The 23,241-nt window shown below is 34.7% G+C and overlaps 1 long non-coding RNA gene across 1 annotated transcript; it reads left to right on the top strand.

Annotated features, from left to right (window-relative positions):
- Positions 1-7,004: 7,004 nt before the first annotated feature.
- Positions 7,005-12,988, top strand: LOC145585737 (uncharacterized). Its single transcript, XR_014100718.1, has 3 exons — positions 7,005-7,260; positions 11,093-11,179; positions 12,733-12,988. It is a non-coding gene; the product is annotated as an uncharacterized LOC145585737 (long non-coding RNA).
- The last annotated feature ends 10,253 nt before the right edge of the window (positions 12,989-23,241 follow it).

The following is a 23,241-nucleotide window of genomic DNA, read 5'->3' as shown; positions in this document are numbered from 1 at the left end:
GTCTTTAAAATTCAAAATTTCAACCATTGAATAGGCGCTTAAGTTATACTAAGCTAATTGGCTTTAGTGGTAATTAAATCTAACCTAAGCTCCCAGATAACACTTTGTAACACCCCAATAATTCTCTCTTAAAAACCTGTGAATAACCTGAACAATTCCAAGAGAATTACTGGGGTGCTATCGCCACGTGTTCAAACGTTAAGGCTTTTTCAGAAAATAGCAACGAAAAAACTAAAATAAATATATATATAAGTTTCAAAACCAGTAACCAAAACCAAATTAAATCTTACAACTTGGAACCCTTAAGGCCCTTATTCAAAACTGAAACCAATAGAAATAGTATGAAAGCAAAATTGAGTTTAAATAACTTTAATTGTAAATAGTAAATAAAATAAGAAAAGCAACCAACTCTTCACTCAAGATCCCACCATCTAGAAATAGATGTTGCATGTGTAAGAAAATACCTAACATGCTGCTAATAATCAAGCATAAGCATCATTAAATATAGACTCAACACATGACTCAATTATCAAATTTATTAAGACCTCACTAGTTAATATTAACTAACTCATTTATTTATTTCATTGGATTTAGCAATAGACAAGGTTGTCCAACCCACGATCCATTTGGAACATCAATAAAAGAAAAACCCCATGCCTCTTTTCGGAAACATCAATAAACATCCAAAGACCACGGGCGCGACTCCGTGACCGTAGTTAGTATGAGATATCACCTAACTCCTAGTTTTAAAAAAATATTTGAAATAGGAGACTCGTAGATCAGACGGCCTCGATAAAAGTACACGGCTAATACCCCATGTACCCCAACCCCTGATTGTCATTACTCCAGACGTGCACCAATCCAGAGTTTTATTGCTCATCCATCTTGCACTTTACGTGTTTTACAAATTTAAACTATGTGATGTGTAGGGAATATTTCAAGCATTAAACCCCTAGCTTGAACCCCACTGTGATCATACACTAAAGTACGGTGGCGCCCAAAAGGAAAGAAGATAGAGCAAAAGAGTCGCCAACAAGTTTTAGGAACTTGTAAACCGTTCATAGGATGAAGGTTACACCCCTTAACGATCCAAGAGATCGTCAACTCCATAAGGTCTAGAACCAAATAAGGGTTCGGGGATGATGGTACAAATCCAACCTAAAAAGAGATTGAACCTGCCCTAATAATAGGCCTCTACTTTATTCTGATCGTATTCATGTGCGCTTTCTAATTAACATACAATCATTAGGATTAACCCTAAACCTGTTTATCTATGTTGGTTGAATATTAATGCACAAATAAATCTATTATTGGCGATCACTTGAATTATAATCATATTAACCCTAACAAGATTATTAATTATTTTATTAAGCGTGATTACAAGTACCAATTCCCTTTAAACATGCATAAAAGGTGTGATCAAGCAATAAATAAATAAGCATCATAATAAATAATCAATCATTAGAATAAACATGAATAATACTAATCATAATTAAAATAATAATATTCATCATAAATTATAACAATTATAATCATGATCATGTTCATGTTAATATTAAAGCATAATAATAATAGCAAGATCCTAGGCATGATACTAACAAGATTAATAACAAACCCTAGCATGTCCCTAAGCAATAAAAATCAAATCTTTAACCCTAACATGATACTAACAATCATAAATATTAGGAAGAGAATAAAAGACATCATTTAATATTAAAAATACCCTAGACATGATACTAGGAATCATAATAACAATCTAAACATGATTTCTACATCATAACATCAATTAAAACCATTAAAGAACTTACTTTGATGCTTCGTACCTCTTTCTAATAACAAAATACACACGTTTGTAACTTCAAGGAAAATAATAAACAAAACAATTAAATTAAATAATTGAAAGAAAGATTTGGGATCAAACCCTCAGAAATTAAACCTTTCACGTCTAGGGCGAAGGCAACTTCGAATATGGCTAGGTGTTTCTAGATCTTGCGAATGCGGAATTTTGTATGTGAAAACCAAGTTTAGAGAAAGAAAGAATTGATGAATGATTAAGAGAATGAGAGGATTAATTGAATGAAAACTGATTGTAGGCGAATGCTAATTAAAACTGATTGTTGATGATAACTGGTGAATGAAAACGGAGTTTTTAATACGTTATATATAGAGAAAATCAGCCAAAAGGATAAAATAAACAAAACAGAGTCTGACGCACAAAAAAAACAGAGCTGGCGCAAACCCTGCCCTAACTAGTGTCAGACACCAACACTAGCGCCAGGCGCCAATGGCTAGCGCCAGGCACCAGGCCTGGTTCCAGGCGCCAATGCCTGGAGTCAGGCGCCAAGCCTGTTTTTAACGCGTTTTCGAAAATCAGATAAGTTTGCCGTACTGGAGGATAAAATCATATAATTTCCTCGAAAATGCTATTTGATTTTAATTAAAACTCTGAAAAGTCAACAAAAGTCAATTTATCAATACTAATTGAATTAGGAATGAAAAGAACCTTCTAGAAGAATCTAGAAGACAAAAACCATTCCTAATTGCATTAGGAATGATAAATTATATTAGGCCCTTCCCTAGATCATTGGGCCGCATATAAGGCTCAAACCGGACCCAGTTTAGTAATTTGACCATAACTTCCTCAATATTTATCGGAATTGGGCTTATAATATATCGTTGAAAAACTCTTGTCAAGCCCCATCCAACTATACTACTATTGGACCCATATCATGGACCAACCAAACTGGATTGACTGTTTTCTTAAAATAAGTTTTCAAAAACAGAGAGAAGAGAAAAGAAATTAAAACTATCCGCAACACTAGACTTTCCACACTTTCACTTCATTCGATTATGATTCGACGTGAAAGACACTCATCACTGGGTTTGGTTTTGGGGAGATACAAATGGGTGTCTACATGATGACACATATGCATTACAATACAAACATTCCAAACACAATTGAATCAAACAAGGCAAGTTTCCAATTTAAATTCTTGATTTATTAGTGACAACAACATTTATTATTTATTCCTTTACTACCTCGGTGTATAAACACCTTGAGTGCATAAGGCACCCCAAAACCTTAACCTCGTCGTATAAGACTTGAATTCTTCCTTTACTCATCCTGTTTGCATAATCATGAATGAGTAATAAATTAATCTTTACACCAATCACATACCTTTGCCTCTAAGCGCACCTTGCATAATTAGAGCACAAAAAATACTTGAAATATAAAATAGTGCACATCATTTGAAATTCACAATGTATAACCAAACAATTTAACCCAGTCATTCCTATACATGATACTAAGTTCTCGATCCGTCCTTAAACATGCACCTACAAGCAAGGTTTCGTAACTTGTACGTACGTTGTGTAAACAATCCGGTTGGCCACTTTAAAACTAAAAGTCGCCTTCTACAAAGTCCTCTTCTAAACCAAACAATGAGAAATAAATCAATACCCAAGCAAATAAATTTACAGCAATACTAAACTACTTTAAAACCTCTTAAATCATCAAAATAAAGCCTTTAAATTGTCCCCCAATAGTCAAAGTTAATAATATAATATCCCAACTATAAGTTTATATGTTAAAATTATGAAAATATAGTGTTTAATATCAAATTACAGCAACTTTAAAGTAAGTAAATAAATCTGAAAATTTGTTTTAAGTATATAAAATAACCCCATAAGCATAATTACTTGAAATAATCATTATATAGCAAGTTAGTGTGTTAAAAACCCAAAAATATATCAATTCAATGTAATTAGAGGCTTCAAAATAAAAAGTATGAAATCTAAAAATTATTTGTAAGGTTAGAATTTAAAGTTCAAAGCTTTTTAATCAAAAAATACCCACAATAATTATTTTGTAGGCTTAGAAGCATAAAACATGAAATTAACATAACTTGCTTATAAAAATCGAAACTTTAATAATCTGAAATTTTATATATGATCAAAATAATTATACTTTAACAAAATTTAAACATAGTATAATTAGATAACTTGATTAGTACGTTTTCAAGCCCTAAACATGAAAAAAAATAATGTTTAAACCCTAAATTATACAACATATATTATCTGAAATTTTATATAATAATTTAAACATGCTAAAACTCATAAATTTATAATCTTTTATAAATTAAACATACTATCAAAGCCTAATAACAATAATTTAGAATTGAAATCAAATAAAAATTGAAGCTTTTCATCAAAATAACAAAATAAAAGAAGAGAAAACAAGAGGAAGAATGAGAAGAGAGGAGGGGGCGAACTGGGCTGCCGATGGTGGCTGGAGAACGGCGGTTCAGGGGTGACGCGGCGGTGGCTGTGGTCGGTGATGCTGCGCACTTCAAGGCTTTACCTTTTTTTTTGTTTTTTTTTCTTTTGTGAGTAGTACGTGAAGGGGAGGAAGAAGAAGTGAGGGTTTTTTTTTTTGTTTTTTTCCAATTTCACGTGAAAGAGAGGAAGAGAGGTGAGGGTTTTTGTATTTTTATTTGGGCTTTAGTTTCCTAATTTTATTAGGAGTAAGAATTGTGTGATTTGGGCTTGAATAGAATTTAAGCATTGGCCTACTAATTTAAAAAGACTTATGATTTAAATTAAAACATAATAGTTTAGCTTACTAATAATAAAAGCTTATTACTTTTATATCAAAATAATTCATACTATAAAATTAAAATTAAAATATTGTAAAAATAATAAATAATTATATTAGAAAAATATGGGGGATTACAGTCTCGCTCGCACGAAGACCTCCTACGGAAGTCCACCCGCAACTGGACCCCGAAAAAGGCCTAATGCTTAGAGGTTAGCTAAGCCTGACCTAATACTCGAGTAATTATACGTGATTAAAGGTTTTCTCAATGGAGATGCCTTTTCTAAATCCTTACTCAAGTGATTTTTCCCATACCCCAACTTGGGTATTTATAGGGAAAAACATGAGTGAGATTTGCTCTTCCATCAGTGTGGGAGATTTGATTATTCATTTTATTTTTAAATGAAAAATAAAATTAATTATCAAACAACTAATAAATCAACAAGTGGCACATTAGGAGAAGAGTTAGGTGAGGACCACAAGGAAGGGAAGGGACCAAACATTATCCCCAAGGAGCTCCAAATAGCCGGCCACCTACACACTTCGGTAAATTGTTAATTAATTAGTAATTTTACCATCTCGTCCTTTATTATTTCGACTCGACTTCCGACGCTCGGCTTTGACGCTCCAAGCTCAAATTTCCGACGTCTAAATATTAATTACTCGAGTGGCTCATTAATTCATTCCAAATTAATTTGTCGTGTCGGTTCGTTAGTTGCTTGGGCGTGACCCGAAGGGTTCAGTTAAGATTAAGTTGTAATATTAATTATACGTTAATATTATTGATCGGAAGCAGCCTCCACCTAGGCATTCTGATCACTTGACCTCACTGAACCGAACCCTCATCCGAATAGTACTCAAACAAGAGAACTCACAATACTCATGGTCGAGGAAATAGGTTCCGATAGCCATAATGCGAAGTATACTTATGGCGATTTTTAATTCTCTTAAACTATTCTCATACACTACCACAAAAAGTGGAAAAAGTAACACTTAATACAAAACTGTCAAGGTGGATAGGCGTCCTCTATTATTATATAGAACGCCTTAGTTAAATAAATGTTCTATCTATATTAAACCATATAGAACGCTTGTCCTAGCTAACAGCTTTATTTGATTATTTTATTTCTTTTATAAAAATATGACTTTATTATCTAGAATGCCTCTTATAGTTAACCGTTCTATTTGAAGATAATAACAATAATAATGATAATAGTAATATCTATACTTAGTATTTAAAAACACAAACCACACATTACTCATATGCCACATGTCACCCAAATCACTCATATGCCACATGTCACCTTCTTTATAAAAAAATAATGTTTACGTCTTTATGCATTCTGTAACTTGCAAATTTAAGTAAGAAAATTAAGTATTTAACTACACCAAAATAAAGCCGTAGTCTTTTCATCTCCTAAACTTAAAATAAAGTAATAGTAAAAAAAAAAGTTGAGCTAATTAGTTCACATTATATAAATATATATATAAAGTACAATAAAACAATGCTGACTCATCAATAACTATATACTAAAAGACACACCAGCAATGACACGTGTCAATTTCTGGTGTGTCCTTAGTATTTTTTTTTTTTTTAAAAAAACAATCCTTTTATAAAACTTTTATATTTAAGGAAATTATTATATACAATAATAATTGTCATAATTAACCATATAAAATAATTAAAGATCTTTTACATTCTATAGATGGGTTCACAACTATTATAGGTATGAGTTTTGGCAACATTACCATATAATTATTTTGAAAATGCAATCTTTGTGAATTTTTTTTAAGAATATATAATCTTAAGAATATACTGGACAAGAATAATTACTAAATCAGGAAGAAAAAAAAAACCTATATAATTTATAAATACTTCTTTGATTAATGGTAAAAAATAAAAACGACACATCAATTTTGTCTTTGAAAAATTAAAATGACGAGCATCAAATTGGTCGATAAAATGAATGTTAGCAAATGATTATAAAATTGGTTGCTAATTACCGACCGTTTTTAAAATCAGTCATTCAACACAATTTTAATATACTCATTCGACTAAAGTACTAAACAACTCTTTAACGTGATATTAATACAAGTATTTAAATATTTTTGTAAAGACATGATATAAGAAGAAAATAACTATTTTTTTGGTAAAAAATTGCTCACAATAGTTTTAGAAATTTTTTAATTAAAAATAATGTTATTTAATGATGAAAATTACAATATACCGTGCATGGCAGGGGACCTAACCTAGTATAACACAAATAAGCAACACATTACAAGGAAAACATTCTAAGTAATAACCCGTGCATGGAACGGGCCAGAAGGCTAGTTATTATAAAAAAATCACGCCTTTTATAGTTAAATTAAAATAATAAATTTTAAAAAATTAAATTAACCGCAAAACCCTACCCACCTCCTTTTCTAATTTCTACGGTTCTACCTTCTCAAGTATGTCAGTTACACCTTACACGCCTCTTGTTCTTCAATTTCTCATCTCTTTCACCAATTCATCTCCATCTTGTTAAATGAAAAATGAAACCCACTGGCCTAAACATCTTCGTGAAGAGAAACTATGAACCATTCATGATCTTCCACCGCCCTCCATCGCGGCTTCTCCTCAATCGCGCCCACAATTGTTATTGTTCCTTGTTCACGAACCCAAGGTACAAATTCATTCGCTTAATTATTTTAATTCACTAGTTTCTCCCTTAATTTTTCTTTCTTATTTCTGCAATGTTTAACATTTTGTTTTGAATTTTAATTAATTAAAAACAATTTTCATTGTGAAGGTAATTGTTAGATAATAGATTTATATATTATCTTTGTTAATATTCTGTAAATGATATTTTGTGTAATTAGGCCTCTCATAATTAGGTTGTACATACCTATATATATTGTTTAATGAGAATGCTCCAATGAAGGAGAATTACACACTTCAACATGGTATCAGATTCCTTTTAGGGTTTCTCTCTCTTCTCTCTTCCTAAACCCTACACGATTTTCACCTCAAGAATGTCCTCTTTGTTCCTAACATTATTAAGAACTTAATTTCTGTTAGAAAATTTACTTGTGACAATTCTGTTTCTGTCGAGTTTGACCCTCTTGGTTTTTCTGTGAAGGACCTTCTTTCGGGGACAACTCTAGCTCGGTGCAATAGTGTGGGAGACCTCTATCCTTTTTCAACCTCTTCCGCTTCATAGGGCTCTTGTCATCTTTCTCTAGCTGCAATTTCTCCTTCTATTTGGCATCATAGACTTGGACACCCCAGCGAATCAGTTTTTGTTATTCTTAGGAACAAAAATTTAATTCGTTGTAATAAGAGAAATACTACTCATTTTTGCTATTCTTGTCCTTTGAGAAAACATGTACGACTTCCTTTTAAGTCATCTACTACTGTTACTTTTGCCCCCTTTGATATTATTCATATGGATTTATGGACATCTCCTATTTCTAGCAAATTGGGTCACAAATATTATCTTGTTTTTCTTGATGATTTCTCTCATTTTATTTGGGTGTTTCCGATCAAATACAAGTCCCAAGTCTTTGATATTTTACTTAATTTCCGAGCATATGTTAAAACTCAATTTGAAAGCAACATCAAAACCTTTCAAAGTGACAATGGACGTGAATTTGACAATTCTCCATTTCGAAAATTTTGTGCAACTAATGGCGTCGTTTTTCGTCTCTCTTGCCCAAACACTTCTTCACAAAATGGCAAAGCCGAAAGAATTATCTGCACAATCAATAACATGTCTCGTACCATTCTTTTTCATGCCTCTCTTCCTCCTTCGTTTTGGGTATATGCGGTTCACATGGTTGCTTACATTCTCAATATTCTTCCCTCTACAATCATACAAAATCACATCCCAACCGACATTCTTTTTCGAAGGACCCCTTCCTATGATCACCTTCGTATTTTCGGTTGTCTATTCTACCCAAACCTAAGTGCCACGGCACCCCATAAGCTTGCCCCTCGGTCTACTCCGTGTGTCTTCTTGGGATTTCCGTCTAATCATAGAGGTTATTTGTGTTATGATCTTTCTTCAAATAAATTAATCATCTCTCGCCACGTGACTTTTGTTGAGGATCAATTTCCCTTTTCTAACCTTCAACACCTTAAGCACCATGAGTATGATTTTTTGGAGTCACATTCCTCAAATGATTTGCACCCTCTGTTCGTGCAACATCCCTCCCCCTCTAGCCCACACACGCAGCCCACTACTCTCCCTGCAAGCCCAAACCCGCCAAACACTCACTCCCACTCAAATACTCAAACTCACAAAAACCCACAGACTACACCGCAGCCCACATGCGGCATTCAGCAGCAGGCCGCGGCCCACCCGCAATCCCCTCTGCCCAGTCCACCAAATTCACCCACCAGCCCACTTCACTCCCCTATTTCACCATCTATACAGTTCGGTTCTCTACCGAACCCAACTCCGGTTACTACTCCTCCCTCTAGACCTACTCTACAACCTTCCCACTCTATGACAACTCGTGCTAAGGTCGGGATTTTTAAGCCGAACCCAAAATATCAAGCCAATATTGTGGTTCCCGCTATCTCTCCTCTTCCTAAAAACCCGAAATTAGCCATGCTTGACCATAACTGGAATGTTACCATGAATGAGGAATTTAATGCTCTTACTAGTCAGCATACTTGGGATCTTGTTCTGAGACCGGAGGGAGTCAATATTATTCGTTGTATGTGGTTGTTTAAGCACAAATACAGGGAAAATGGTGAATTGGAGAGACATAAAGCAAGACTTGTTGTCAACGGCAAGTCTCAACAGGTTGGTGTTGATTGTGATGAGACTTTTAGTCCCGTGGTGAAACCGGCAACTATTCGTACGGTTTTGAGTATTGCTCTGAGTAGAAATTGGCCCATTCATCAGTTAGATGTGAAAAATGCGTTTCTTCATGGTGATCTCAAAGAAACAGTTTATATGCATCAACCACCGGGATTTGTTAATCCCGATGCTCCCACTCATGTTTGTCGACTCAATAGGTCTCTTTATGGACTTAAACAAGCTCCACGGGCCTGGTATCAATGGTTTGCTAATTTTCTCTTGAAGATTGGATTTTTTTGTAGCAAAAGTGATAATTCCCTCTTTATTTTGCGACATGGTGCTAATGTTGCATATCTCTTGCTATATGTGGATGATATTGTTCTTACAGCTTCCTCGGAACAGCTCAAGGGTGATATTATTGCTCTTTTAAAGTCCGAGTTCTCCATGACTGATTTAGGGAAGTTGAGTTATTTTTTGGGCATTTCTGTCACCCGCACGAAAGACTCCATGATCCTGTGTCAGAGTAAGTATGCAGAGGAAATTATTCACAGGGCTAAGATGGATAATTGCAAGCCGGTTGTTACACCCGTCGACACAAAGTCGAAGCTTAGCGCTCACGATGGTGACCCAATGCAGGATCCCTCTCTCTATAGGAGCCTTGCAGGTGCTCTTCAGTACCTCACTCTCACGAGACCTAACATTGCTTATGCGGTTCAGCAGGTTTGTCTTTTCATGCATGCTCTTAGGGAACCTCATTATAACGCTCTTAAGCGTATTATTAGATATATCAAAGGCACTTTTGATCATGGATTACATTTGTACCGTTCTGCACCTACGAGCCTCACATCATACACAGATGCCGATTGGGCCGGCTGTCCGGACACTCGGCGCTCCACTTCAGGGTATTGTGTCTATTTGGGTGATAATCTGGTTTCATGGTCCGCAAAACGACAGGCTACATTGTCCAAATCAAGTGCCGAAGCAGAATATAGAGGTGTTGCTAATGTTGTTTCTGAATTATGTTGGCTCCGGAATCTACTCCTCGAGTTACATTGCCCTATTCGACGAGCATCCTTGGTTTATTGTGATAATATCTCTGCCGTATACTTGTCTTGCAACCCGGTACAACACCAACGTACCAAACACATCGAGATGGACATTCACTTTGTGCGCGACAAGGTTGCTATCGGTGAGATTAAGGTTTTACATGTTCCTTCTTCGTCCCAGTATGCCGATATTTTCACAAAAGGATTACCCCGCCAACTATTCTTGGATTTCAGAGACAGTCTCAACGTCCGACCTCCTCCCGCTTCGACTGCGGGGGTGTGTTAGATAATAGATTTATATATTATCTTTGTTAATATTCTGTAAATGATATTTTGTGTAATTAGGCCTCTCATAATTAGGTTGTACATACCTATATATATTGTTTAATGAGAATGCTCCAATGAAGGAGAATTACACACTTCAAACAGTAATGTTAAGTTATACTAATATAGGTGATTTGCAAGGGTGAGGTAGCTATGAAAGATTTCAAAACGACGAATTTGAGAAATCCATATTTTGCATCTGACATGCATCTATGGTTTTCCCACTAACATTGGTTCTTTTGTTTTATTGATTTTACAAACTTTATTCATAAATTTCAAATTTTAATTTGTGCTTTTCATACAATTATATGGTTTAGATGAATTCTTTGCTCTACCAGATGCGTAGGATCCGTTCCCCTTCTGCTTAATTCATCCGTTTTGGGGATTCTTGTCGCCAACTCGCAATTAAATACCTTTGATTGACTGTACGGTGGAGCTTTCTTCCTTAATTTAGTGAGTTAAGTATAATGTTGGGTACTAACATTTTAATTTTTTCACCTTTTGGGTACTCTAGTTAAGTTTCCGGCCAATTAACTCAACATAAACTCACCGCAAAAAAAGTCAGTCCCCTCATTCATTTATTTGGCAAAAAAAAGTTAGTCCCCTCCTTGAAAAACGTTAGAAATAAGTGAGTACCTTGATTAATTTAAGCATATAAATGGAGTTAAGTATAATGTTGGGTACTAACATTTTCATTTTTTCACCTTTTGGGTACTCCCACTATTTTTTTTTCACCTTTTGGGACCTCTAGTTAGGTTTCAGGCCAATTAACTCAACATAAAAAAGTGAGTCCCCTATTTCAGTTTTTAGGCAAAAAAAAAGTTAGTCCCCTCTTTGAAAAACGTTAGAAATAAGTGAGTACATTCATTATTTTAAGCATACATATCCAAATGCATATAAATATATTCCAAATATTTTTAACAAAAAAAATAAATTCCCAAAAATTGAAGGTGTGTGTTGCAAATATTCAACTAGCCGTTGAAATTCATCTCCCTCCACCTCCTACAAGTGTTTGAGGCAGCGGTTGTTGACACTGCGTCTAGTCCTGTGAAAACATGAAAACGGAGGACATCAAGGTGTAGCAAAGGGTGAGCATTCTCAAGTCCGTCCATTTAACTCCTACAATCACCAAACATAATAATTTTTTAAATTTCTAACACTAACACTCTGTTTTCAACTAAACCCTAACCACAACTCATAATAGAGATTAAGGACAACCAACTGAAACAATCAACATACACATAACCTAAATGTACACAACTACCAACACATCCAGCATATAAATTTAACACAAATTTGCATAATTCAACCAACAACAACAAAAAAAAATCAAAACCCTAAACCCTATTTCAACCCAAATCAAAATACGTACATTTTCGAAGAAAAAAACTTGCACAGTAATGGAGTATGTTGCTTACCTCAGTATTCTTGCGAAATTCTTGGACAATTACCAGATTTGGGAGCCACTAAAGATGAAGAATATTCAGAAGAAGAAGAAGAGAGAATTTGCAGAGTAGGGGAATAAATGTGATAAAATGGCGTCTAAATGGACTAAATATCCAGTACATGACGGTTTTTTTTTTTATTTTTTTTACAAAAGGTTTAATTTTGGACCACTGATTTACGTAACTTGCAGCAGAATTTCCCTCTTCCCCGTAGACACGTGTACGTCCCCTAGAGGCCCCCATCCAATCATGGTCGGGTGCAATTAATAGGGTACTAATATTTTTTGGGGAATAAATTCTTTAACCCAAGGTACTAACTTATTTAACCCAAGGTACTCACTTTATCACCGGATTGTACACTTGAGTACCCAAACGGTGAAAAAAAAAGTGGTAGTACCCAAAAGATGAAAAATTGTAAATGTTAGTACCCAAATTTGTACTTAAACTCTAATTTAGTAGACTTGCATTTTGATTAAATGTTTCTATAATCTGTTTTTAAACCCTTTAATCTAATTGTTGTTGGCTTGTTGCAGAGTTTCATAATTGATACTCCAATTATCAACGCGTTGAAATCTTGAAGACAAGTCGAAGGAGCTCTCCAATTTAATTCAAGAAATTGTAGTTACTCGTATTTAAGATACTCCGTATTAGAGACTGAGAGTTGGTTTTAGAATTTTAAACTGTAGTAGATATACAAAAAGACTTGCGTGGACCTGATGGTCCACAATAATATTATTGTGGACTCGAGGCCTATACACACGCAACTGACACTATATTGAATATAGTGACCATTAAACATGTCCACAATAATATTATTGTGGACTCGAGGTCTATACACACGCAACTGACATTATATTGAACATAGTGATCATTATTTTTAACATAGTAACCTTATTTTTAACATAGTAACCTTTATTATAACTACTACAACGTTTAATAATATTGTGAACTTGAAATACGACGCTATTATCGTAATTTTAACATAGTGATCTTTATTATTCATATTGATCAGTATATAAAATATTTCATTACAAAAATAACCACTTAGGCCTATATATTACCAAAATGATTTTTATTTCAACATAGTGACCTTTTTATTTTTTATTTATTTATTTATTTTTTATTTTTTATTATTATAGTGACCCTTTTTTTTTTATTAATAAAACAACCATACTTTCTGGTTTTTATTTTCAATTATGTAAATTGTAATTAAGTTAGTTTGAAATGATTTGTTATTATAAATTTGTAACTTCCATTTTTTATTTTGAATTAATTTGAATTTAGAGTTTATAGAATTAGTTTTAACAATTTATGGTAAATATATTTTGGTTTTTTTTTTAACAATTTATGGTAAATATATTTTGGTTTTTTTTTAAATATATATATATATATATATATATTTTTTTTTTTTATTTTTTTATTATTTTTTTATAAAACAAGTAAAGACAAGAGGACTGTCACCTAAGATAGGTGTCCTCTTTTGTATCCATATAGAACACCTTTCATATGATAACCGTCCCCTTTCCCTTGTTTTTTTATTGATTTAATACAATGAAAAGGAAACACTTACCTTAGATAGACGTTTTATATTAGAGAGAATACAAGACGCCTCAAAAAGGTGTCTTGTATACTTTATAAGGCACCCTAATTGAAGAACGCCTCTAAGGCGATCTATAATGCTTATTTTAGGTGTTTTGTATTGTCTTTTTTGTATAGATCGATCCAGTATGGTTCCAAACCAATACATGTGCAAATGATTTATGATCATCATGTCCTTGTAGCACAAGAAGCAGTGCTATAAATCAAACTACACACTAATCTCAAGTGGTCATTAATCGTCCAACGTTTAAATGACCTTGATTAGGGATAATTTTCGATTAAAATACCTAATGTTCACTTAATAGGTATTTCCTTATCAAGACTGGTCTTGATATCCTATTTTGAATATTGTTAGATTCGAATGGACTCATTATTTAATCCTAAACCACAGTTGAATAACAAATAAAGTGATAAAATTGCATGAAATTTAAATTACTCCAAAACTTGAATGGTTTTTTCTTAGTGCCTTACATTAAAATGTTTTAAATTAACTAAAACACTAAACAGGGAAATCAAAGTCAATCTCCAACGTGCCTGATTCCCATTGCCTCAATGTGCTTGTTGAATTGTGCTTTGGTGGGTGTCATAAATGACACCCATTTAATGAGTATTTAGGTTTTTTTTACCTTCTTTTCATAGTTTTTATTCTTAATAAATTAGTTTCATGATTTTCCTCTTTGTTTTACCTTTTCTCTCTAATTTTATAGTTTTGTGCATTTTGATGGTTATTTTTAAGTCTTTTCTCCTTTATTTACTCTCTTTTCGTGGTTGTAGGTATTGTACGAGGTTCGGGTCTTGATATTGGTGGTAAACTAAGGTGGAAGATGCTTTTGGAGCAAGCTCATGGCAATAGGAAAGCTCAAGATGCAAGGAAGTGGATTCTCAAAGTTCTAGCTCTTGCGCTCTTAAGCCGCGCTCTCATGAAGGAGTGGTGTTGAACCCACCGTTAAACTCTTTTGGATCTGCCTCCTTAGTGTCCATCATCATCATTCAGTTTGCTCATTTGAAGCCCATTAGCGAACGCACGAAGCCTCGAGAAGAATCGAAGAAACCCAGAGGAGTGCGGGCGCGGGCACGCAACCCACCGGCGCGGGCACGCAGCCTTGTCGTGCGGGTGCCGCTCCGGGTCCTTGTTTTGAACGGCTTTGTTTTGCGCCTGCTATTTATGCCTTGTAACCCAATTTTTAGGAGAGTAACGAGAAGCAACTAGAGATAATCTTTGATCATAATATTAGCTTAGTTGAGAGCTTCTCTATCTAGTTTTAGGGTTAGTTTAGAAGAAGATTTAGAGAGATAAAGTTAGGAAATTCAATGGTGATTGAGAGATTGGAGATTCAATGGTGACAATTATGTTGAAGGTCTTCTCTATTATCAATGAGCATTTCTAACTCTATCTTATTTTATTGCTTTGTTTAATATTCATGTTTGTTTAGATTGATTTTTATGTTTGATGCTTGATTAGTATAGTTGCTCTTGATATATTGTTGATTCTTGATTTCTTAGTTGTTAATTGATTAGATGATGATGATGTTAGAGTAGTTGTTTGGCTAGGCATTGGGTAAAATTTGGATAATTGATTGATTGTGCTTAATTTGGTAATTGTGTTGATTAACTGTTGAGATTAAAGTGATTAATGGAAATTGTGCATGTGTGTAATTTTATTAGGCCTTGAGAATTATGCTAGATTGCATTTTGAGTCTACATTGATATGGACCATAAATTTTTAGCTCACAATTGTCGATTGAGTTCGATTAGTGACTTTCCTAGTTAGAGTCTCTTGTAGTTGGCGCTAGCTAGACCTCTTGGAGATAGTTTGTTGAGCTCTTTTGATTGCTCTTACCATTAGTCTTCGTAACCATTGATTGGCATGTTTGTCACAAGTTATTGCAATTGTGATGATTACTTGTTGATCCCCATTCCTAGTGTTTTGTTTGTTTGGTTTTTGTTTGTAGATGAATAACCTTTACGACAACACTATTTTGCCAAAGAAATTGAAATTAAGGCTGAATCTCAGAATCTTCAGGGAATGGAAAAACGAGCTGAGAAATGTTCTCAAAAGTCAAAGGGTTGAGGCTCGTTTATACATACCCATTGAGAGCGGATACACTATTGGTTTACTCCTGAAAGGCATGCGAAAGATGTTTCGGATGCAGAGAAAATCAGGAATCTCATTTTAGAATCTATTCCAACTTGTTGGAAAAGAAGGTTCAGGCACTATAAGTTGACCAATCTGCATGAATGTCTTAGTGCCATCTATCGAGGTGGATTTGGGGCATTAGGAAGTGGAGGCATCAACGACCACAATTTAAGAGAGGTCATTAATTCGATCCCTCATATTTACTACTCCTGGACTAACAATTGTGAGTCATGCTTGCTAGGTAAAATAACTAAGTCAACCTTTACCGGTGTAGGTGAAAGAGCAAGTGACCTTTTGGGACTCATACATACGGATGTGTGTGGACCAATGAGTTCAAAAGCTAGGGGTGGATTTAGTTACTTCATTGCTTTTACTGATGATTTAAGTAGATTTGGTTATATTTACTTAATGAAGCAGAAGTCGGAAGCCTTTGAAAAGTTCAAAGAATTCTAAAATAAAGTACAAAACCAACTTGGGAGAACAATTAAAGCATTACGATCTGATCGTGGTGGTGAATATTTAACCCAAAAATTTAATGAACATCTGATTAATTGTGGAATACTTTCACAGGTAACTCCTCCGGGGACACCATAGTTAAATGGCGTGTCAGAAAGGAGGAATAGGACTTTACTGGATATGGTTCGGTCCATGATGAGCTTTACTGATCTTCACATATCATTCTGGGGATATGCATTAGAAGCAGCTGCTAAAGTACTGAACAAAAGCCTGTCCAAAGCAGTTGAAGAGACACCATATGAGATATGGAATGGAAGAGTTCCAAGTTTGTCTTTTCTCAAGATTTGGGGATGTAAAGCCTATGTAAAACGTTTACAAGGTGACAAACTACACCCTAAATCAAACAAGTGTTTCTTTGTGGGTTTGTGGGTTACCCCAAAGAGACAAAAGGGTATTACTTCTACAATCGCGAAGATAACTAAGTGTTTGTTGCTCGCGATGGTGTTTTTCTAGAAAAGGAATTCCCCTCTAGAAAGCCAAGTGGGAGTAAAGTAGTTCTTAAAGAAATTCAAGACGAGCAACAAATGGATGTGGGTAACACCACATCAGAGGCTAGGGCGCATAATCACGCGTCGGAGCAGGCTAATTCGACTAGCGAGACACATATCGTCCCACTTGAATCTAATTCTTGCAAAATTCTTCAAAGAGTTTAAGAGAACATTTATATTGTTGCTCCTACCCCACGTACATATACCAGAATCAGAAACAAATAGTTTGTTGAAGTTCTGTTAACTAAGGATTATGAAATCTTCTTATTGGAGAATGAGGAACCTACAACCTACAAGCAAGCTTTCGCGAGCCCCAACTCAAATGAATGGCTTGAGGCCATGAAATCCAAAATAGAATCGATGTCTGAAAATGTTGTGTGGACCCTGTTGGACTTGCCTAATGGGGTAAAACATATTGGTTGCAAGTGGGTTTACAAGATTAAAACAGACAAGGATAGAAATGCCTACATTTATAAAGCAAGACTGGTTACAAAAGGGTACAGACAGATTCATGGTATTGACTATGATGAAACCTTTTCTCCAATAGCAATGCTTAAGTCCATTTGGATTCTTCTAGAGATTGCTGCATTTTTTGATTACGAAATTTGGCAGATGGATGTCAAAACCGCCTTCTTGAATAAGTTCTTGATGGAGGAAGTGTATATGACAAAACCTGAGGGTTTTGAAGATCCAGAAAATCCTGTAAAGGTATGCAAACTTCAGAAATCCATTTATGGATTGAAGCAAGCATCAAGGAGTTGGAACCTTCATTTTGATGAAGCAATCAAACAATTTTGTTTTCTCAAAAGTGAAGAGGAACCTTGTGTATACAAGAAGTCCAGTGGGAGCAGCATAGTTTTCTTAGTATTGTATGTAGATGACATAGTACTCATGGGGAACGACATAACAATGCTTGAGTCAGTCAAGGAGTGGTTGAAGAGTTGTTTCTCCATGAAAGACTTTGGTGACACTGAGTACATTTTGGGAATCAAGATCCATCGAGACATGTCTCGAAGGATGATTTGACTGTGTCAAGAGACTTATATTGACAAGATTATTGATAGGTTTGAGATGGCAAAATCCAAAAGAGGATTTTTCTCCATGACTCATGGAATTACGCGCAGTAAATCTCAATGTTTGGTTATCCCAGACGAGATGAGACGTATGGCTATTTGTAGACACCTAAAAATGTCTCCCCAAAACCAAACTCGATGACGAACAACCTTTCACCCCCATTATTGGTCCGGTTTAGTATTTAATCTTTAGAGTGCTTAAATCCATATTCAAATTCATATTTTTCATTTCATAAACCAACCCAATTCCTAGACCATTTCCCCAAACCTTCACTTATTTTATTCTTTTCGTGCCTTTAAACCCAAAATAATTCATTTCGTGTCCTTTAAAATCATTCATTTCGTGTCTTTTTTTATAAAAACGTTTAGTCCAGTTTATTTTGGTCCATAATCTATGTCCAAAGATTGAATATTTGGATGGGGTTTGAAAAAAGCTTTCAACCGATATATTATAAGCCCAAATCCGAGTTATAACGAATAAGTTATGGCCAAAATACTAAGCTAAGCCCAAACCGAACCTAAGCCAGCTTACCTACGACCCAATGATCATGTGGAGGATCCAAAAGCTTAATCCTATCCCTAAACAAATTAGGATTAATTAGAAGCTTCTATAAGTTTCTAAAAGATCTTAATTATCCTTTTTGAAAAGATAGGATTAAATAGTTTGAAATTGAATAAAACTCCTTTTTTTGACAGTCCTAATTCTATTCGAATTGAAAGACGTTCAAAGATAGATAGATAATATTTTTGTGCCTCATAGTTTTTATTTAAATCATAGATGGTTGGATAGCCCTTGAAATTATATTTCCAATGATATATTATCATATCAATTCCGAGCTATACTGAAAAGATATGAATGAAATATCAAACTCTATCCAAAACTGACACCGTCCCACTATTTTATCCATATCCTTTTTTCTAAAAACGATTTTTATCTGATTTTAATTGGGTAAGAAATGATACTTCAACAGATTTCCAACGATATCTTATTTATCTTATTCTGATTTCTGGATCAAAATATATGATAAAAACAAAAACCGCAAAAACTGCTGTCTATCGTAAGGGTTTTATCCGATTCGAATTCTTATCTTTTCTTGATTCTTCGACCCCTATTTTCCCCTTAAAAATAAAGGTAATATCACCCCTTTTTCAATCATCAACAATATTGATAACAAAATAATTCTCTTCTCCCTCTTTAGACTAAACACTAGCCTCCCTATTCTTTCATTCCTTCCTTAAGCACTCCAAGGAGTTCATACAATACCCAAAGTTCTATACTTAAACCAAGACATGAAAGGTATAATTAACTGAGTGTTTGGACCAAGTCAACTCTACTGTTTATTTAATTTAATTTCCATTTGATTTATTTTTATTGAAGTTACTAACGGTTTATTCATGATGTAGCAATTCAAGGAAACGCAGAAAGTGAGTAATTAATCACTTAATTACTCTTATTTTTATTCTTGTTGTTAGTATCATGATTAGATTTATTTATTATTTGATTTGAATAACGGTATTATTGTTGAATTGCTTTCAATATTAATGTATATTCTATTATATTTATTGATCACCATATTGCATGTTTAAAGGGAATATGTAATTAAATATAACGCCTAATAAGATAATTTGGACAACCGATTTAGGATCCTTTTTAATCTTGTTATTAAACCAAGTGATCGCAGGAATATGGTGAATATTTTTAATCTTGTTATTTAATATTTTAGAATTATGTGTTGCATTAATATTCAACTAATTTAGCATAATAATAGTTTGGAGAGAACTGAAAATTTTTGTTTGCATGCCTTTGAGATCGCAGGAATCACTTTTCACCATAAGAATCGAGTAGAGGCCAATACGGGCGAATGTGACTCCATGCCTCACTTCTTACCATCATCCCCGATCCTCTTTTCATGGTTCCGAACCATATGGAGTTAGTAATCTCATAGATTATGAATGAGGTGTAACCTTCACGGGTCAATCGTTGTTGCCTATCGTTGTGCCTTTATTCGTGGTTGCCTTTTATGATCCGTGAACGGTTTACAAGTTCCTTAAAAACTTATTGGCGGCTCCCTACTTTCCTTGTCCCTAATCGTATATGTCAATTCCCACTTCCTACGAGTGCCAAGCATATTCACAACATGCTTTAACGTAGGCGCACTTCGAACGACACCTACAATTTGGCGACTCCACTGGGGAGGGTTCTTGGTTATTTATCGATTTGAGTGATCGGTATTTAATTAAGATGAGTGGATGAGACTAGAAAGATTCTTGAATTGTATTCCTGCGATTTAATTGGCATTGTCACAAATGCATATGCATTTTAGGTTACCTATTTTCCCACAATAGTACGTGTTCTACGTACGTGGCTAGCCCGGGGGATTTAAGCTCTATCAACCCGAAAACGCTCATGGCAATAAGGGTTCATCCGAGTTTTTAAATCCACCCAAACAATGGAGTCGAGTTCGATTTCATCACGAACTCGCGGAGCCGTCCGTTGGCATACACCCTTAAGAGAGGCTGCCTTGCTAACGCGTCCAAACTCTTAACCATTGTACCCTTTGACACCCAAATGCTTGACCATAGTGGAACATAGATCTTGACTTTAAGTTGCGAACTTCATTGCATCATGCTTGACTATGTGCTTATATGTACATTTTTTTATTGATTTTTTTTTTCTCTTATCAAACCCTTTTTATTTTTTTAGAGTCGAGTCATAGATATTTTTTTTAAAAAAAAAATTTGAGTCAACCCGGTTTTTTATTCTCGTATTCTGCACAAGAGTCAACTTGTTTTGGTCATAACCGGAGTTCTAGAAAGAGTTACGTGTCGTGCCACCTATGGATCTGTAGCCCCAAGTTTTATCTTGCATTTGGAATTGGTTTCTTCCCAATAAAAATCACAGATCAAGAGTTATAACTGATATACTACAGCCTATCCAGTTTAGGTGTCTTTTTAGTGTCAACTTTCTTTATGAATTTTTTTTTATATATCTTTCCGTGTCAAGCTAGTATTAGCCAATTCCTTTAATCCGTGTCAACTCCTATAGCATAGGATTATTGATTTTTATTTTTATTTATTTATTTATTTTTTTATACCCATGAGTCCTAACTATTCTAGAATTCTAGTCCTCTTCCTAGTTTCTTGTGATCGATTTTTGTGCTAACCTTAACATGTGTTCTTTGTCTTTGATTGTGGATGATCTTATTTATGACTAACGTCCTCATGTCTAGCCATGAGATCATACCATGAGTCTTAATAAACTCACCTAATCACACATGTTGAGTTATTGCACACACTTTGTCTTCGAGTAATGCACTATATTGTTTATGATCGTATATTAGGACCATGCATGCATCGTTTTCCGTCGTAATAGAAATGAGTGGATTATTTCCAATCAGTTTTCAAAATTGTTTCATACGCTCTTCCTTTTCAATCCGAGTATTGAGTGAATACATTAAATGAGTTCTTCCTTACACAGTATTGGAGTCTAAAATCACTAGGCAATAGTTGGAAGAATAAGGGGAACGTCACTCCTTACTTCTTTCCTTCCAATCAAAGCATCAACAACAACAAACTTTTTTCCTCACTAGGAGGCAAGAAGTAACTCATAAACAGCCATGAAGACAAAGCATGATGCAAGCTTCTCACCAAGATTTCATGCTTTTTTTTTTCTTTTGTTTCAACCCTTTTACCCTAATAAGTCTAGTATAGGTTCTCCTTATCCTTATGTCTATATGCCATGCTCCATCAATGAGCATTTCGTTCCTTTGCATTTGATCATGTCATTCACAAAATAAAAAAAAAAAAAATCAATTGCCGTACCAAACACAAGGTATACCAATGATTTAAGGTACCTTTGCAACCCTGTCATTCCCGTTAACCATTCAAGCACACATTCCATTTCTTCATCAACCACTTTGAGCCTCGTCTAACGTTTGACCTTCATTTTTTCAACCCACATTCACTCAACCCTGGGATAGGAAGATGTGTAATTTGTGTAACATTCAAAAAGCAAGTAAAAAAAAAAGCAGCAAAGGAACAATAAAACAATGTCTAAGGGCAAGTGTTCCAATGTCTTTGATACGAACACGTCTCAAATTGCGTCTCTCATCGAGTGCTTGGTACCGTGCCTGAGAAACGTGAATGATAAGTGAGTGATGGACCACATGATATGAGATTGCCCACATTGATTCAAAATAATGAAAAATAAAACGAAAAGCAAAAAAAAAAAAAAAAAAAAAAAAAAAAAATTAAACTTGCAAAATTCAAATTCACAATTACATATCTCGGGGATCCTATTGGGTCTTGAGCCTTGTACCCTTTTCTTCTTTGACCCGCCACTTAACCATATTACAACCCTTGATAGACCACTTTGAGGTGTACACACACTTGTGCAAAGTTCGGCTAGAGCTACATTGGCCTGATTCCTAATGGATACGTAGGCAACCTCACATCGAGGTGCGGCCACATTCATATTCACATTTATATTCTATCCATGCTTGATTGAGTCAAAGAATATCCAATGCTTACCCCTATCCTTCTAGATCTAGAATTAAGGGCTTGAGCCACATCATTTAGCCTACCCAGCCTAAAGAGTCATCATCTTTGACGCTTCTCACATATATTTCCATCACCATAACCCTTGCAGCCAGCCTTAGTATCACATTCACACACTTCACTCACACATCCATATCCATATCGATAATCCTTCCCTTTAAGGACCCTTTATCATGAAATCTTGTTTCAACACTGTGCATGTTTCATCATCTTTCAAGACAACATTCATTAAAAGAAACATTATATACTTGCTTAGCTTCTTGACCTGAGTAATGTTCATTGTTTCATGCATCGCATAATGTGCTGAGCAACATTTATATATCAATGATTTGTAATCATACAAAGCATATCGTCTTGATTTATAATCATAAAAGCATATCGTGCATAGCTCCTTGACCTAAGCAACGTTCATAATCACTTCATCTATGTATGTGCTTAGCTTCCAGACCTAAGTGACGTTCAAGATCACTTCTTTACACCATATATGATGCTTAGCTCCATGACCTAAGTTCATTCATTTATCGTGTCACATGATATAATTTTCCTTAGCCTCATGGCCTAAGAACATGCAACATGCATACATTATTTTCAAGACAAGCAATTCAATCCATACGATTCATTTCGTTTGGCTCAAGGAGAAAGTTCAAAACTTCTTCCCTTTTTCATGTCTTT

The sequence above is a fragment of the Chenopodium album genome, chromosome 2, assembly GCF_948465745.1.
Source record: "Chenopodium album chromosome 2, dcCheAlbu1.1, whole genome shotgun sequence".
NCBI lineage: Eukaryota > Viridiplantae > Streptophyta > Magnoliopsida > Caryophyllales > Amaranthaceae > Chenopodium > Chenopodium album.
The sequence above is the reverse complement of the archived record's forward strand: the minus strand, read 5'-3'. Positions and strand labels throughout refer to the sequence as shown.